Source organism: Planococcus citri, chromosome 5 (assembly GCF_950023065.1).
Source record: "Planococcus citri chromosome 5, ihPlaCitr1.1, whole genome shotgun sequence".
Taxonomy (NCBI): domain Eukaryota; kingdom Metazoa; phylum Arthropoda; class Insecta; order Hemiptera; family Pseudococcidae; genus Planococcus; species Planococcus citri.
In genome coordinates this window covers 24,865,782-24,886,112 of record NC_088681.1, presented here as the reverse complement: position 1 = coordinate 24,886,112, position 20,331 = coordinate 24,865,782, and positions in this window count along the sequence as shown.

The following is a 20,331-nucleotide window of genomic DNA, read 5'->3' as shown; positions in this document are numbered from 1 at the left end:
CGTCGTCGTTGTCGTCGTCTTCGCGCTCCTTTACAGGAGATAGCGTATATGTCCACCTATATTAGCCGGTATCTAGCGTATCTGATCGTTTCTTTCAGGGTCTTACAGGCTGGCCTCCAAAAACAATAGAAAACCAACTAACTTCTTTAAGGCTATTCTCATTTTTTTATGAAAAATGGTCAACTTTGGGCGGGGATTGTGCCAAATTTATTGAACGGATTTTTCTAGGGTTTGATTTATTTTGCTCAAAAAACATTCAAAAGCGAGGGTATGTCGAGATATTTTTGATGTAGGACATTTAATGGCTTTAACAGGGAATTGGATGGAGGTACTTTAGATGCTCACATCTCTGTTGGAAAAGCAAAATTAGAAAATATGGCTACATACCCTAAATTTCATAGATGAAATATCAGTATTGGTGAAAAAAAATTGGAAGAATTTTGAAAATTCTCGGAGAAATCCCCGTCTGAAGTTTAGATGGGAGCGAGTCGCGGGACATAAGCACGACTAAATAAGTTCAATTGATTACACGCAGTGTTACGAACGAACGGTGAAAATAAGTTATAACGAACAAATCGGTTTCATATTTTGACCCGTTGTCGAATTAGAACGCTCTCCGTGGAGTATACTCTTCAACTCCAATTTTTTGGCCATAGGCACCCCCTCCAAATTTTAGGGCGAAAGTAGACTGACAATATGGGTATCATTATGATATGAACCGAACTCGCTGAACACGAATATGAAGTTTGATTTGCAGTTGGACCCTCCTAACGGCCACATTGAGGAGAGGGGTTGCCCAAAAATTAGAGTTTTTGTGAAAAATACTTCATTATAGCGCTATTTACGCCATGCAACTTCTTAATCAAGGTTTCCTTTAATTACTTTTGAGTGTTTTTTGAGTTTTTGAAGATGGCCCACCTGGAGGGAAAATTTGACAAAAATACCAATTTTAGTACTCATGAAGATACATTTTTAAAAAAATTTCATGTGCTTGAATTAGGTTCGGAGATACGGCAGTTTCAAATTTCCTTTTGTCAATATCTCTCCACTGGGGGGGGGGGGCAACAATTTTTGAAAAAAATTCAAGTTGCTAGAATCATATTTCCTTCAAGTATTTTGAGTGAATACAGATTTTTTTTCAAAACTCGTTGAAGCATGTTTTTTTTCTCCCCAAAAAAGGCCCTTTTTCACTATTATGAGCAAGGGAGGGGGTGGGGGGAGAATTTTTTGGCTCCGACATTTTGTTAAATGGTACCCAACAATGTTTCATCAAAATTTCAGAAATCCGAGGACAGGGGCATTTCACCTATTTTACCCAGAAATACTCTTCAAGCTATCTTGATACATAAGCACAAATACTTCTGCGCATGTAGTTTTACGATCACGCGGTGTAAATGAATTTTCAAATACACAATTTTTAGGTAAAATTTCACGCTGAACAATTTGGTTCTCTTCGATTTCCGCCATTTGTCCATATTTTTGGAGAAAAACGCAAAAAACGTGGTTTTTTGAGAGTTTTTTGAGGTTTTGAGCTTGACCCACCACTCCAAATGGCCGGGTGATGACTTCTATAGAAAGTAGACCTAAAGATACATATTTGACGAAAAAATCGTTTTGGTATGTTTTTTCGTTCCGGAGTAATGTCGATTTAAAGTTTTCTTTTGTCCCCCCTTCTCCCCCCATGCGATGAAAAATTCTGAAAAAATTCAGGGAGGTACGCCCATGTATTCTCTAACTATATTCGTTTACAGAATCAATTTATCCTAATTACGCGCTGATACAGAATTTTTCCCCTGAAAAACGCGTTTTTTGGCCCCCCTGGCTGAGGGGGGTGGGGTGGGGAGCGGGCTATGGGCCCAAAATAATTTTTTGGGGGTACTTAACATACCCTGTGAGTTTCGTCGAAATCTGAGGTTAAGGGCATTTTGCCTATCTTATCCGGGGGTACCCTTTACGATTTCGGCTGACCTGTCAATCAAAGCCGCCGCCATTTTGTAAGTAGGGCCACTTTTTTTTGAGGACAACGGCTAGAAATGTTCCTTAGGACTCCCCCTCCAAGAAAAAAGTTGTCCCGGAGGATCGGCAGGGGGGTGCTAGTCATCCTTATGTACCTGAAGATAAAGATTTCGTTCGTGATTTTGACAAAATGACTCTGAAAATTCCTGAAATTGGTAAGAAAATTAGCAAAATTCAGCTCTGAAAAATTGGCCAATTAATGTCAAATTATACGAACAACTCAAAAAATCAGTCAAATTTAAGATTGCCACAAAAATTGTTGAAAATTTGTAAGAACTGATAAAAATTTGTGAAAATTGAGTAAAATGGTGCAGAAATTTAGGGAAAATGGGGGAGGTAAGTACATAATATAAATTTAAAAAAAATGTGTTGCATCGTAAAAATGTTGAAAAAACGAGGAGACATATTTATAAACTTAATTTCTTGAAAATATTCTCCAAATTTTTGTCATTATCAGCGATTTTTGAATAAATTTTGGCATTTAATCACTTTTTTTTTTGTTTTGAAACGTTTTCTAGTCAATTTGACGAATTTCAAAACACGGAGTCCTGATTGGTCGAAATTAGCCCAACTCTAATCAATAATTTCACAAAACTAACGTAGCAATGTTTTGAACTTTGGATGAGTGGAAGACCAGCCTCTATCTTAGGTGTGATATTTCCTTACCAATGTTCAATTTTGAGATACAGTCGTTTTCTTTCAACCTATATAAATCATCCAAAGTGAAATTGCTGCGTAATAATAATGAAGTTTTCTCTTTTATGCTATTAAATGTCGTAACCAACACATATGGTATTAAAAACACTGACGAAAAATGCTCAAAACATTTATCAATGAACCGCATTCCACACACTTTATATTATACTGCAGATTCGCAAAAATATTATAATAATTTCCAAAAAAAAAAAAAATGGGGGAAAAATAACAGAGAAACGACGTATATCCTATGTGTACATCTAATTGAAGCCAGGGTGGAATTTCCGTCTATGAATAAATGAACGAGCATCGAACAGGCACGTTTCAGTCTGGCTCTACCACAAATATTTCAATTCGACGAAAATTTTATTCCCTTTGACGAACGAGTAAAATTTAAATTTCAAAGGCCGAATGAACCGGGGTTTGAAAATAATCACGCATGACGGCTTTTCGTTTTGAATATTTTCGACGTCTATGTTGATTAACTGACCACATACTCGTGTACGTAGGATGCCATGCTTAAAAGCGAAATTCTCGTTTATCGAAGTGCGTACGAGACGAGTGCATGTTTGGTATAAGTACTACGTACATACATAGACATACGATAGGAGGAAAAACACGTGTGAGAGTTGTAAAATGCGATTTTAAATCGATAACACGTGGCTAATTCGAAATTTTCAATTGTGTTGTAGAATATTAAAAGCTGAAACCTATAGTAGCATTCAACAATGTTAAGGCTGGCACGATAATAGTAGCGAAATATTCATCGTAGGATAGAGGGTATTCTTTTTTGGGTTGCAGAGTAATTGGAAAATGTTGCAGACAGAGGTGTTAATTTGTTCAACAATGAGTTTTGCGTTAAGTTGATTGAGACATGGTTTGGATGTTGCACTTTTACTATCGGAATTGTATCTAGTATTCTTGGCTTTGAGAAAATTCCCTCTTCATACGAAATGGATTTTCTGACCGTGATTACTTTCGTTTCAAAATTGTATTTAAACTTGGGAAAAGTACCCAGGTATTTTCTCGTCACTGAAATTTGGAAACAATTTTGAATTACACGTTTATTTTCAAACAGGCTGACTCGAATGAAAATTACATTACAAATGAATCAATAAAAAATACGCAAATACTAATTTTTTCTTCAAACTGTGAAGTTAGCTCCAGAACCAAGACCAAGGCAGGCATACAGGGTTCTTCATTTAGATTTACGATTCAGACGTAATACTTTATATAAGAAGAGAAGCTTCGACGAAGAAGACCGTTTTCGGTTTGGCATAATTTAAACGATACCATTGGTACAAATATCTATATATTTTTCCTCCGAAACGTGTCCCAATTGGTATTACATAAGTTAGCAGGCAAATTCGAACCGAAAGATAACCTCTTGGTAAGAGCCTTCGGGTGATGTTGAGGTAGAGTGCGGTGTTTAAAACGACGATTCTTTCTTGGTTTATGATAATGTCACTCAAGCTTGTAGAAAACGTCACGCGAATTGCCCCGATACTCTTTGCCACTACACAGCTCTACGAACCACGATTAAACGTCAACTTTTTCATTCGACAAGAGTATTCCTTCGAGGTATTCTTCCGAAATGATAATAAAGCTCGATGGTTTTGCACGATGGAATGCCGAAGGGGAGGGCTGGGTTTTTTTAGGCATCGGTTTTATTCAACGGTATAGCTCGATTAATCGAACCAACCAAAATAAGAATTCGACTCGAAATGGAAAAATACGTAAGATTATGCGTTTGGTTTACAAATCGAGGCACGAGGTGAATTTTTAAATGAGTTGAAAATTTGCAAGTTGGATTTTTAAAAGCTGAAACTGTAGGTTTATTCAATGCAGGGTGTAAATTTTGGGGGGAAAATGGCAAATTCGAAATTTTTCTTCTCAAAAATTAATGTTCGTCGTGTGATTGTCACTTGATACATATTATGTACCTAATACGATCCACGTAGAATCTCTCAAAAAATTAATCCCTCGAAAAAGTACCACATCAGCTATGAGCAGGAAGTCGACGACGATAAAACGAAGAAAAAAATATAGTTCGCAGATAACCACGATACACTTTCACAACCCCTGAACGGCGAGCAAATTTCACCTCACACCCGGTATTAGGTATTAACTCATTTCTTAAAGAAAAGTGCTTAGAATGTTTGAGAAAGTACATTTTCTCCAAGAAAATAAGCTGGAAAAAATGATGAATTATTAAAAACTCAAAGTAAGATTAATGCAGCCACGCTAACGGATCCCAAAGAAGAGGTTTTTCAGCTGACCTATATAGCAACAGAGAATAATATTTGTGTAAAAAAAAACCACACACATACAAAATAAAAAAAATGTAACCTGCACTTTTTTTCTCTAGCCATATCTCGTATATGGTATACGAAGCGCAAAAGCCGCTAAGTAGTATACTTTTATATGTTATACATTGTGATAACGATCAGCAATTACTTTGCAAAGGAATGTACTCCTTCAGCTTGGCACCGGTTAAAGAATCTGAAGACTTGAATACCCAAGAGCTGTGGCGAATCTCTGTGTGTGTTTGTACGCGAGCTATGATACGAGTACTATGCAATGCATAGCTGCGGGAATACGCGCTCGTGTAAGTATAAATATATGAATTCACGAGAACTACGTAAATAATTTTAGTTATATACTGATATTTTAATGAATATTTAATTCGGGAGACATGAGGGTAAAAGGTTAATACGCTAATAGGAATTTTTATTCACTTCTCGCGATGAATGCGATAATTTTTTACAGTTTGATATTACCAAGCTTCTTTTCTTCCGTTTATAAGATGACGAACGCGGATATTTCGAGGTGTAGGTAAAATTGTGTGACATGGGCGAAAAATACAGAGTATTTCTCATATTTGCATGCATTTCACAGATCAAAGCTATGTATGTACAACTCAAATTGTACAAGAGTTGGTAAAATTGTCTGTTTTGAAATTCGTATGGGCTGCAATTGCTTGAATCGCGGATGTGACTCTTTTCAATAATGGAAATCTTTCAGTCACGAGAGGGAAAATTTTTTCACAAGTCCATACAATAGAATATCGGATTGACATTTTGGAAGCACAGTTCTCAAAAATCTTTAAATGAAACTTTACCGTGTCGTCTGCTTAAGACATCTTACTAGGAATACAAACCGTAGACACATTTTTGGACCAGAAAAACAAAATCAAAAGAACAAAATCTCCAGTGCTGAGTTTAATTTTTCAATTTTTTGTTTTAAATCTCGTTTTTTCCACGAAAAAAAAATACATAAAACATATGGTAAAAATGAGGTAGAAAGCTGAAATTTTATTTGAACCTTATTTGTAATTTCCCAAATCGATTGGTGGTCGTTTAACACTCTGCATTGATTTGAGCACACATTTTCAGGATCGGTTTCTATCGGTTCATAATACAACATTTTCTCAAGTGATTATTTTAGAGAAAAAAAAATTTCAAAATTGGCCATTCACCAAGGCTGAGCTCATATTCATTTTTTTCAGAAAAAAGTAACTCAAGTAACCAAATAATCTAGGAAAAGTAACCTAAAAAAAAGTACTCAAAAATAATCACAAAAGTCACAAAACATAATCGAAACATTTTAATGCAGAAAAAAAAATCACTGAAAAAATCAGAACTTTTCGTTTTCAATTAAAATGTAAAAATGGAACTCGATAAGAACTTGTACAATTTCAGAAAAAATTAGTACTCGTATTTTGGCAATTAGTGCCAGAAAAGATGCAGAAAAGAGTGATACTTTTTCGCAATAACCCCCCCCCCCTCTTCAAAAAAAAAACATATTTTTGATAATAATTTCTAATCTCCTACTCGTAAAATTAAAATTTTTCCGCAATTTAGGGCAATAAAGTGAGAATTTTACAATTTCCAACAAAAAACAAAATTTTTGACAATTCCAGCGAAGGAAAGAACTGGTGAAAAAACGATACATGGGGGCAAATTTTTGGAAAAGAGTGAAACTTTTCTAATTTGTTGTAAAAAAAAAACAACTTACAGCAATTTTTGGGGGAAAAAATGAGAATTTTTGACAATTTGGGCAAAAGGTGAAACTTTTTCCTACTTTTGGCAGAAAATAAGACGAGCGATGATGACAATAATTTTAGTAAAAGGAAAGGCCTTCTTAGCAATTTTCACGAAATTTTGCAAAATAGTGGACATTTTCAACAGGATATTTGCAAAATGCAAGATTTTGACAATTTTTGCAATAGGCTGAATTTTTTGGAAATTATTGGAAAAAAGTGAAACTTTTTGGCACAAAAGCGAGACTTTTGAGCAATTTTTGAAAAAAGCGAGACTTGACAGAAATTTTGCTAAAAAGCGATAACTTTTGTTTAAAAAAATAGATGTTGCCAATTTTAGCAAAAAACAAAACTTTTCAGCAATTATTGGCAAAAAAGTGATATTTTTTCCAATTTTTGGTCAAAAAAGTTAGACTGTTTTGACATTTTTTTGGTAAAACGCGGAGTTATTGGCAGAAAAACTGCCAAAAAAACAAAATTTTTGAGATTTTTTGAAAACAATTAAGACTTTAAAACTTTTTTTAAAACTAGAAATGGTTATTTTTAGAAATTTTCAGCAAGAAATGAGGATTTTCAGCAAATTTGAAAAAGGTGTGATTTATTAAAAAGCGATAATTTTTGTTTAAAAAAATAGACTTCGACAATTTTAGCAAAGAATAAGATTTTTCAGCAATTATTGTTTTGCAATTTCTGGTCAAAACAGATGAACTGTTTTGCTTTTTGATAAAAAGTGGAGTTATTGGCATAAAAAAAGATATTTTTCGCAATTTTTGAGAAATAGGTACACACTACCAAAAAATCAAGACTTTTGGGATTTTTTTTAGAAAAAATATGAGACTTGGCATTTTTTTACCATCAGAAACGGTTATTTTTAGAAATTTTTAGCAAAAAACGAGGGTTTTTAGCAATTTTGAGAAAGGCGTGATTCATTACTATTTTAATACCTACTCATTTTTAGTAACCAAATTTTCAAAAAAAGTAACCAAAAGTTAATTTTCAATTACTTAACCGAGTAAGAGCCCTGCGAATGCAACGACACGAAAAGCTGAAAGTTTTATAACGTAAGTATTTCTGATCAATTCACAGTTCTTCTGAGCTATTCTGAAGCCTCCGGCAGATTTTTCAATTTTTCGGTCCTATGCTAGCAAAAAACTTGAAACATGGATATTTTGAACTGGCAGCAATAAATTCTGAAAATCTGAGCTTAAAACAGTCGAAAGAGTTACTAAGACCTTGTACTTTATTGATATGCCTATGGATTTAAACTGATATCAACAGATTTTGAAAATCCGTGTCCAAATGGATCGAATGGATCTCATAAAAAAAAAAAAAAAACCGAATTCAATTTTACCCCTATAACTGAAGAACTGAAAAATTTGCCGGAGACTACAGAAGAATGGCTGAAAACCAACTAAGTACCAATAATTGAGAAATTCAAAAATAAACTTGAACTTGAACAACAATTTTTTTTATTCATGCACTTCTGAAATAATTTTTGGAAAAAATAAGGGTTAAATGTCAACAGGCAGAAACAAAATTACAAAATGTATGCCTAAATCTAGGATTAAGAGACTCATAGGGACAGTATGTCTGAGTTAATAGTAGGTGCTGAATGGAAATTCAAGAATCTATTGACGACTCCAAAACAGCTTGAATTAATCACCAATATAGGTATTGAAGTTGAATTTTGACTTTTTTTTTAATGAAAAATACAGAACAGATCACATTCGAATTTTCAAAAAAAAAAAAAAAAAAAATGAATGAATATCAGAATCTGAAATTCGGCTCAGGTAGTGTAATTTTTGTTATTTTTTTGATTTTTCTTTGTAAAGGTCGAAACATTTTTCCATCGTTTGGAATATCTTCGTCGTTGACTGGACAGAACAAACTGAAGGTGCGAGTAGGATGTGAGAGGGCCAGGAGGAATCTCCAGATTTGAAATCATCGCAGCAATGCAACTTTCAATTCAATATTTTCAATTTCTTGTGCCCGCAAATTCGTGTACTCGCATCAGAAAGTTCTTAAAGATTTTTCCTCAATGAAAAAGAACTGATGGGCGTATTCAAATTCCAAACTTCATTCCCTACAGTCGAGATAAACTCTCCATCACTGCATTTGCCATCGTCATCGCCACCTTTTAGTACATAAATCGTTCGGAAGCGGTCAACAAAAGTGACTTTCTTCACCACAAGGCATAAATTCACATTCGGTGCTTATCACTTATACACACACTCCTGCTGTATAAGACCCTCGTGCGGCAATAAATCATACAACTTATACTTACTCGATGGCACCCAGTTCAACATCGAGTTTCACAAACTCTCACGTATTTCACCGCGAAGAAAACCTTATTCTCAACTCTGCTACGAGTACAACCGCATAAGAAGAAAAATACTAATAAAATGAGGAAAAATTCCCCGATACTCGAACTTTTTGTCAGTTTGCTTTCGCTATATCGAGAACCAAATGTTGGGGAAAAAAATTCCATAACATCGGAGGAAAAAAACATCTACGCCGACGACACCTTGAAATATAGGCAAAAAGCTGCACACAATTTTGGAATTAATTTGAATTTCATTATTGAATTCCAAGTTGAAAGCAAGGTACAAGGAGCGGGTTTCCGTTTAAAATAATTATTATTACATTTCGGGCGAAGTTTAACGTATTCCTTGGGAATACGCGGCACTTTGTTTCAGCTTTGCGAAAGATCGCGCGCTCCGTTAACATTTTGGCAATTTAAAGTTTTCCAGATAAGGTCCCGACACGCGCGACGCGGCGCGGCTCGGCGTGCGCTTCTAAAAAGACGCTACACTCCGGTAAATCTTAGGAGGCCAATAAATCCTGTCGAGCTTATATCTTTTACTATTATATACGCGCGTTTCTTTTCTCCTTTTTCGTACACTGCCAAGTACCCTTTATTCTTATTTTTACTGCATCACAGAGAGAGAAACGCACACCAAAAAAAAAAATAAAACGTAAGAAGGAAACTCTACAGACATAGATTCGCTTTCGTTCGTCCAATTTACCTAAGGAAATTTTTGCGCGAGAGGAACAGAACCCTATACCATGGAAACAAATAAGGATAAACGTTTCACGAAGCTTTTTATTTAATTAAAACAAACGTTTGACCGAGTCGTCGAGGTAGACAAAATCTCCAATTCTGCATCCAAACCACAACGTGAAAATACCCTCCTCTACCCCTCATCGTTTTCGGTTACCAAATGAAAAAACTTTCGCTCAGTTCCCATCGTGCGGCTTTGGCATTTGTCACTGACACCTTTCTAACGCACACCTATTTGATTTCGAATCAAAAAAAATTCCGGCAAATTATCATTCTCGCGTGTGTAGACTACAATTTTCAAATTCCGAACTCGTCTCAAAGACCACTTTTTAAAATGTTTTTCACGTGCTGTGCTGCGCTCGCTCTCGTCGTACATGGTACACATACTCACTCGTATATATCTACACTTGTCGGTAATCACATAAATTCCTCACCACCTGTCCAATATTTTACAAGGGGCGAACCTGCGTTGAAAATTTTTTCAACGCAACAATCCCCCATTCCTCTTGCCGCAATCTTTATCCACACAGACACAGTATGGTACACAAACAAGCATGCACCAGAAAGAGAGAAAAAACCACATAAAAATTATCTCGTTGAAAACTTTTTTTTTCCTTAACCAGCACGTTGCTCGAACGATTTCGTACCAAGGGTAACTTCAACATCGTGTACATTTCCTCTTGTCAAACTGCAAACCCTACACACGGTAACAAATTTCATTTAATTTTATACCTTATTCGTACATACGCAGAGTTGGAGTACGTACGAGTAAAAACCGACGTATAGGTAGAAAGTATCAGTGAGAAAAGACGACGAGAGAGTTTCCTCTTTAGCAGAGATGTGCTTGATCGTTCGACAATACACACGCAAACGAAATAAACGCGAAACTCCTACGAAAAGTTTCAAACGTGCCTACGTGCGTCTATTTCCAAAAAAGGATAACTTTTGCAGCGCCGAATTTAATATACGCCCGTAAGACATGCTGGAGAGACGAGGGGGGAGACGGGGTGGAAAAAAGGAGAACGGGCGAAGAGCGGAGAAAAGAAAAAAAATCTAAAAAGACGAGCGTGGGATACGTGTGTTGTACACGTTTTCTTTGCGAATTAGAAAATAGCAAAGAATAAAGGGAATAACTCGACGCAAGAATTATTATATTATCTACTCTCTTTCTTCGGCTATCATCTTTCCCCGGTAAGTACAAAGCGCGCAAAATTTATATAAAATTTTCGCGTACAGGCGGTGTGACGTGCGATAAATATTGCCCGAATTAAATTTACGCTGTTGAAAAAAAAAGTGGAAATTTGTAAATCTTGGTGGAAATCAAATAATCCTACCTGGAAACTCGTTTATATTCGTAGGTATGAACAATTTAATCTACTTACATAGGGGAAAGTCCCCTAAAAGTGCGCAGTCTCCTAATAGTGCGCAGCGCCATATCTCGCGATTGGCACCACTGAAAAATTCGTGAGGTAGCTCATTTGAAAGAGCGTGTCGTGACGATTATTTTGATGTATCATAAAAGCCATTTGGATAAATTTTAAGCGTGCAAAGTCAAAAAATGTGAATTTTCAATTTCTGATGTAATTTTTTTTTTGTGAAAAGTTAACAATTTGTATTGCTCTCGTTGAATTGCAAAAATTTATGAGATAACTTATATTATATCATTTTGTAGGGAATTTTATCCTCTTTAATATTGTTGTAAAAGTTTGAAAATTCATCCTTTCGTTTTCTTGAAAATAATTTTTAAAGAAATAGAGGATATTTTTGAACCATGGATTCCCAATAGTGCGCATCCTAGAAAATCTGTAAACACGCTTGTGTTTTTCACTACCTGACTTTTGTTTTGATAGAATGGAGTGTTAAATACCTGTAAAAGGCTAAAGAGTGTTAGTTTTCAGTGAAGAAACATTCCTAAGAGTGAAAGAATACTTGAACAATGGGCTTTCTATGCAGAAATAAGCTCACACATGACCCCTACTCATAGTAAAACATATTTTCGCAATTTTCGTCAAGTAAGTACTCATGTTTTTTATATCTGTTCTCAGTGTCCTCGTGATAATGAAACGTATTATTGCGATTTTTGTCAAGAATTAATTTTTTTGAAGTAAATTTACACATCGCGCACTATTAGGAACCCTACTGCGCACTTTGAAGGAGCCCATGGCTCCTAATAGTGCGCATTTGACATTTTTTACTCAAGGTAGGATTTCTCAGTCAGTTATCAATGAAAAATTTTGAAACTCTGGAATTATGTAGCTGAATGATACAGCTACAACATATCAAAAAATCACGATCCTAGGTAACTTTGCGGCGGAATGACAGTGATTTTGGTACTAAGTGCGCACTATTGGGAGACTTTCCCCTATTTGTATTTTTGGCATGCCTCCAACTTATGAAATTTCAAATCAATTTTTGGAACTTGCATGGCTTCCAAATAACAAAATTTCAAATCATTTTTCGTTAGCATGGCCTTTGAACTATGAAAAATCAAATCTATTTTTTGAATCTGCATTCACTATAAATTATAAAATTTCAATTTGCATTTTGGAGCTTAGGGAAGTTGGACAAGCGGATAGACGACTTTGAAATGCCAGACAGATGGACCAATGGCTTTAGGAGGCCTGATAGGCAAACATATGACCGTGGGAGCCATACTGACGGGTCAATGACCTTAACAAACCCGACAGGCAGGTCAATGACCTTGCAAAGCTGATATGTGAATATGTCAGTGACCTCAAGAACCTATACAGACGGGTCAATGACCTTCAGAGATCAGGCAGAATACAGTCAGTCAGGCCAATGACCTTGAGATCCTAGAAGGCATGGGGTCAATGACCTTCATATACCAGAAAAAAGGACTACGGAGTCCAGACAGACGTTCTTGGAAAGCCTAATAGGTACGCAGACAACCTTGAGATGTTGGATAGTTAGGGTTAGGTCAGTGATCTCAATAACCCATACAGACGGGTCAATGACCTTCAGAGACCAGACAAAATAACAGATGACTTGCAGAAGCTAGACAGTCAGTCAGGCCAACGACCATGAGAGTCAAGAGAAAGGGAGAGGGGGTCAATGACTTTCGCAGACCAGCAACGACCTAAAGAGGCCATACGGACAGCCAGACGACCCTTTACAGATAGGCAGGTAGGTCAGTGACCATGAGAGGCCAGACAGACGGATCAATGACCTTAAGAGTCCAGACAGACGACCTTGGAAAGCCAAACGGACAGGTCAATAACCTCAGGCGGCCAAACAGACATCTTTGAGAGGCTGGACAGACGAGCCAATGACCTTACGAGTCCAGACAAATAGACAGACAGACCACCATGAGAGACTGGTCAGATAGGTCATTCTCATTGGCCTGAAGAGGTGAGATAGATGGGCCAATGACCTTGTGAGGTCATGCAGTCAAGCATACGACCTCGGGAACTCATACTGACGAATCCATAATGACCTCGAGAATCCAGAAAGACGACCTTGGGAAACCAGCTACAGACACACAAACAATCTCGAGAGGCTAGACAGGTAGGTCAGTGACCTCGACAGGCCCGGCGACCTCTAGAGGCCACATAGGCAGACAGACAACTTTATGAGGCTAGGGCACAAATTGAATTCTATTTTTATTTTTATTTTTGCATGGTGCATAGCGAATTTTTAACGTTTTCAATAATGAAATCTCTGGATACACTTGTGAACTGACAGAAACTGATTTTGTAAAAATAGTGTGTAATCCATGGTCTTACTGTTGATTTTGACGATTTTCAAGCCAATTTTTGAAAATTCAGGATTTCCAAAATATAGTAGGAAGCTTCAAAAAACTACCTTCAATCGACTCAGTATGTTGAAATAAAATTATGATATAAAGTAAATTTCAGCTCTATAACTTCATCGAGAAAAACAATGTGAAAGTTTCAATTTTTAAAAATCTGCTCCAGGAAGGCTCCAGAACTGTTCAAACCTCGTCCAAAACCGTTTTCAATAGATTTGGGATGAAGGGGAGAGGGGTCCAAAAAAAGGGATGATATCAATTCTCAGGGTTTTCTAGGTCGAGTTGGTGACGTTTCGATTTACCTACTCTCATTTTTGGCTTTAATTTGATTTTGAAAAATACTTTACAAACTTATAAATGTGATTGAGCATCTAAAGTTTTGGCTGATTTTACAATTAATTTTCATAAGTGAATTTTATAAAAATGCAATTTTGAGAAAAATACAAATACTTGTAGATGGTAAAGTATCATATTCGCATGCAGGGCTTTTTTGTATTTCCTTCCTTGGGGTGGGGGGGGGGCGCTATAAGTTGCAAGTTCCTAATTATCATACCCCCTCCCACTCTGCCACTGCGTTTTGAGAAAAAAATCGAAGTAGCTAAATTATTTTTTTATTGTTTAAAAAAACATTTTTGAAAATATAAAAAAATAACTTTCGTTTTAATTTAAGTAGATACAAAGTGAGTACTTACTAAAAAAAACAAACTTAAATGCTAAATTTTGGATTTAGAACAATTTGAAATTTTCATTAAATTTTTGGATCTTGTTTTTGCACACTTTTTTTTTGCTCTTCAAGTAAGGTAGTATATTTCATAATTACTTTACAATTTCAAGAATAATGTGGCAACCTTGATAGATTTTATATGTATTTGAATAATCTTGACCTAAAAAAATCAAAATTTTCTTTTATTCTTTCATTTTTTTTAGTTTTTATGACAATTTTTTGATAATTTTCGAACTTTTATTTGGGTTTGGTCCCCTTGCGCTCCTTCACAAAACACCCTGTTTGTATGTGATTTTGGACACCGTCCTTCGATCAAAACGTATGAATCAACTTAGGTCACAAGACAAGAAGTGATATTTCACAACTTCGAGAACCCCTGAAATTTCAGAGCCGGAGAGAGATGTATGTACTTTCGATTGTATACCTCTAAATTCTATACCAACGTGGTTGCACTCTTCTGCAAATTTTGGAATCTGGCACAAGTAGGTACAAAAATGAATTTAGTAGAGAGAAACTATAGTCTTGACCTCTTGAGTAAGACCCAACCAGCATATTTTTCAATTAAAACCCATTATTTCGGAAAACACAAAGAAAAACGTCAAACCTACAATACCCACATAAACCCAAACAGCATTTAGAATTTAAAAGAAAAATTCCGGCTGCAATTATTATCGCCGCATCAATCAACTCATCAACAACTTGATGCTCACATTTTTAATCCACAAACAGCTTGTACCTCGTCCACGTACAAATTTCCAACCATTTTAGATTTCACATTTAGCATATACTCTCATCAGACCAACAACCTCATCTCATTGTCTTATTCGCATCATCGGTCGCGAATCAAAACCATACCGAGCTCTCGTGAGCGCCGCCTCTTCCCGAAAAAAATCTAATCGCTTCAAATACGCTTTATGCAGCCGTCCGACCGTCGCTCCGCGCTCTTCTCTCTTCGTCGTTTCCAATTACAATAAAAATTTCAACTAGATTTTCAAGTGCTTTCATGTCGTCTTAAACAAAAGCCAACGTTGCTCGGCCCCCCTTTACTGAATCCCACATTCGCCGCACAACTGTCTTTTAATTTTTCTAAATTACCACCCAATCGTCTACACCGTTTCCGGACCATGGATCAAAATGGAGGCGCATATAACGTTGATTAGCTGCGATTTAAATGACCTCGACGACGTGAAACATCGAAACAAAAATACAAAAAGAGAAAAAAAATCAACCGACTGGGCCACTGCACCTCTTCTTGTAATATAATTCGATATGAAACATAGGCTACGTCGTCGTCATCGCGTCGTCGAGTAAATTACATCGTGCTTTCTAATTTGTTTTTCGAATTGGCTTTTTAGTTTTTCTCTTTTCATTACGTAGCATTTCTTATTCGCTTTTCCTCGCTCTCTCTTTCGGCTGTGACTATGAATTCGTCGCGTTCCTATACCTACCTATGTATAGTACTACGTATGCCATTCTACACGACGACGAGACGTTCTTCACATCTCTCTTAAGCCACTAACAGCCACTTAATCGTCCGCTGACATCTATGTCGTCGAGCAAAAACAGCGTACTTCAAATTTCGCGCGCGGCCTTCTCTATACTCTTAGTGGGTGCACCTCTAGTCTCCTCTACGTATATACCGAAAAAAAATCTATATACCAGATGTTACCCGCCATCCACCACAGTCAACTCGACAACCATATACACAAGTACTTAGTCCGTGTACCTAGTTTTTTTTTTTCCTATACTGTCAACATGATGACTTACAACGATGAAGAAAAACAGAAAAAAAATAACAATTCTAAAATTTTTAGGAAATTACTATACTTATATCGTGTAGGTATATACCCCCTCGATCTTGTATAATGGGGCTTTTACGTCGACGTCGACGACGACGATGGCAAACATACCAAGCTCTACTAGTGGAATTACTTACCAACCGCTTCCTCCTTATTAGCCTCGTAGGTATTTTTATAAACCATTTCTAGTTCCTTCTTTTGTTTTAATGACAAAAAACTTGCATAATCGGTTAACGGAAGGATGAGTGACATTAGTCAAATACGTGGCGTTTCACCCTCGTCGCAAGAAAATAACCACGAAGAATGGGACCAAGTTTGCACTGCTGTTGAATAAGTTGCCTATTCGGTTTTTGAAGTTGAAGACACGATTCGAGAATAAAAATACGGTATTATTCTTGTATTCGTTGCAGAATGCAACTCAATCACGTGCAACGGAGGTGGATTTCGTTTGATCATATTTCACAGAAAATTCGAGCCTTCAAAACTTCTTGAAGGAATAAAAATTTCCAACATGGCTATTTTTTTTTATAAACACATGAAATGATTCTTCTTAACCCTTAAAGACCCAGGCTAATCCTGAGATGTTGTGTGAAAATGCTTTCAATTTCCTGAATTAGATCATCACAAGCATCACTTTAACCCACAGTTTGCCCCCCAGCCCCTTAAAGCCGTCTCGTAAAAGCCGTACCGATTTATTCAATTTTCCTTGAAAACCGAGAGAGCAAAAACCACAATGAGGTCAATCATGGAACTGAATGATATAGTATCATTAGGTGTACTGAATGAGTGAAAGCATATCCCCAAAGAACACACCACCCCTTTTTGGGGGGCAAATTTTCAAAAAAGTTGGGATAAAAAAATTGGACCCATGCTCCATTTTTGGATAAACATATTGATGGTAGACCCTTCACAAAATGAAATCATGAAAGGTGTGAAAATGGTGGACCAGAGCGATTTTTTGAAAATTTGATTCGCTTGTCTCGATAAAAACCCGAAAAAACAGAGCATGAATACGCAAAGTACATAATATGGGAAATATTATCAAGTAGGCTTGAAATGACAAAAACAAGAATTGAAAGGAACACAGATGCTTTTAGCAGCACATAAGTTCAGATAATCTACAATCCACCCATCAAATCTGTTTATCACTCCGTGGATATTCTTTCTCGATATTTGTCACCAAATAGTTACATCCTACAAAGGTTAGCAGTACGATTGTTTTTCTGCAGAAATATCGAAATAGGTTTATCTACCACTTTGAAAAGCTTTACACAGTCAAATTGCAGCACTCCCTGGCATTTCATAATGTTCAAGCATTCATGAAGAAGTCACTATCCCTTCTCGATCATAGATAATGTAGTTCTACATCATGAAAATTGCACGAGCAGAAGTCGTCGTTTACAATCATGAGATTGTGTCTAGCTTATGACTACAGGATTCAGGGGATTTGAGATTCAGTAAAAAGCTTTCAACTGTTGTTCAACCACAACTCTGAACTTTTGAATGTTTTGAGAAATTCCTGCTGAAGTTGATATTCTTTCTCGATATTTGTCAACAAATAGTTACATCCCGCAAAAGGTTAGGGGTACGATTGTTTTTCTGCAGAAGTATCGAAATAGGCTTATCTACCACTTTGAAAAGCTTTACACTGTCAAATTGCAGCTGTCTCTGGCATTTCATAATGTTGAAGCATTCGTGAAGAAGTCACTATCCCTCCTCAATCATTGATAGTGAAGTTCTACATCTTGAAAATTGCTTGAGCAGAATTCGTTGTTTCCAATCATGATATTTCATGATGTTGAACTACCCTATCAATGATCGAGGAGGGATATTAGTGACTTCTTCACGAATGCTTGAACATTATGAAATGCCAGGGAGTGCTGCAATTTGACTGTGTAAAGCTTTTCAAAGTGGTAGATAAACCTATTTCGATATTTCTGCAGAAAAACAATCGTACTGCTAACCTTTGTAGGATGTAACTATTTGGTGACAAATATCGAGAAAGAATATCCACGGAGTGATAAACAGATTTGATGGGTGGATTGTAGATTATCTGAACTTATGTGCTGCTAAAAGCATCTGTGTTCCTTTCAATTCTTGTTTTTGTCATTTCAAGCCTACTTGATAATATTTCCCATATTATGTACTTTGCGTATTCATGCTCTGTTTTTTCGGGTTTTTATCGAGACAAGCGAATCAAATTTTCAAAAAATCGCTCTGGTCCACCATTTTCACACCTTTCATGATTTCATTTTGTGAAGGGTCTACCATCAATATGTTTATCCAAAAATGGAGCATGGGTCCAATTTTTTTATCCCAACTTTTTTGAAAATTTGCCCCCCAAAAAGGGGTGGGGTGTTCTTTGGGGATATGCTTTCACTCATTCAGTACACCTAATGATACTATATCATTCAGTTCCATGATTGACCTCATTGCGGTTTTTGCTCTCTCGGTTTTCAAGGAAAATTGAATAAATCGGTACGGCTTTTACGAGACGGCTTTAAGGGGCTGGGGGGCAAACTGTGGGTTAAAGTGATGCTTGTGATGATCTAATTCAGGAAATTGAAAGCATTTTCACACAACATCTCAGGATTAGCCTGGGTCTTTAAGGGTTAATAACATAAATTTATTAAAAGTCCCCACCGATATAGGATGCCTGATCTTCTTATGAGGGCTCAAAACCCTTAAAAATGTATTTTCTCTCCATTAACAACTTGTTTAGAACCACCCTCAATATTTTCCAGGGATGGAAAGTCAGCCGAAAGCTAAAAGCTTAAAGCTGAAAGTCAACGATTTTTAGGATTTTTTGAAAGACAATAGCTAGTCAAATCTGTATGATTGGAAAGCTAAATACTAGTTAAAAGCTCTATTTTTCAGCTTTTTTGCAAATTCATATGGTTCAGTTTCAGTTTCGGTTTTTTTTGATTTAAAATTTTTACTTTTCTCCTTTTTTAATTTTTTTCTATTTTTTAAAATTGTGTTTGTGAGTTTCCACTTTCCTCTAAATTCACCTCATTAAAAAAAAAATGAAAAGCCGAAAGCTAAAAGCTAAAAGCCAAAGGAGTTTTGGAAGCTAAAAGCTAAGCTATTAGAAAGCTTTGCGAATTTAAAAAGCCTATAAAGCTAAAGCTGAAGTTTTATACATTTTTTTAGAAGCTGAAAGCCAAAGCCAAAAGTTTCATCTTTCAGGTTTCTATATCTGATATTTTCATCGCAACCAAACCCCTGTCTCTAGCTAGTAATCCTCACAAGGAACCTTCTGAACTGGAACTCTTCAATTTGAACGAAACCCAGATAGATCGAAAGAGCTTGAACTAAAACTTAATTGTAAACACAATTTCTAGAGTGGAATATTAAGTTCATTTTTAGATTTTTGGTGAATTTCTGAAAATTTTAAAAATCAAAAAAAAAATTTCATGGTAAATTTTCAATTTTTTAAACGAAATTTTAAATAAAAAAAACAACAAAATTTAATGCAAATAAAAAAAAAAACAGAATTAATAACGTTCTGATAAAACAGCGAGATTTATTGGGAATTTTTGTAAGTATCAAAAAGAGAGAATTTTTGCAGTTTCTGGCAAAGAATCAATAAATTTTTGGCAAAAAGCGAGCGCGAGACTTTTGGACAATTTTGTTGAGAAAAAAAAGAATTTTTGGACTTTTATAAATACAATTTTTTTTAAAATTCTGCATAAGAGCGAGAATTTTGGCAATTTTAGAGAAAAAAACAAGATTTATTTATAATTTTAGCCAAAAGCAGGACTTTTTGGCTACTCTCTAAATTTGAAACAGTCAATTTCACTGCTTAGCAGTCACGACATTTTGCCTTTTTAAAGCAGTAGTTTTTTTTTACTGCAAAACAGTGAAAAAGTACTGAATTGGTCAGTCAAAATGATTTTTTACTGACCAATTCAGTAATTTTTCACTGTTTTGCAGTAAAAAAAAACTACAGCTTTAAAAAGGCAAAATGTCGTGACTGCTAAGCAGTGAAATTGACTGTTTCAAATTTAGAGAGTACTTCTGACAAAAAAGGTAAACTTCTGGGTAATCTTTGAAAAAAAAAATAAAAACTCTTCAACAATTTTGCTGAAAAAAGAGAGAATTTTTGTCAAAAAAAACCGTGAGAATTTGACAATTTTAGCCAAAAGCAGCAATTTTTGAGAATTATTGGTAATGAAATCAAAGGGTACCCCCGGATAAGATAGGCAAAATGCCCTTAACCTC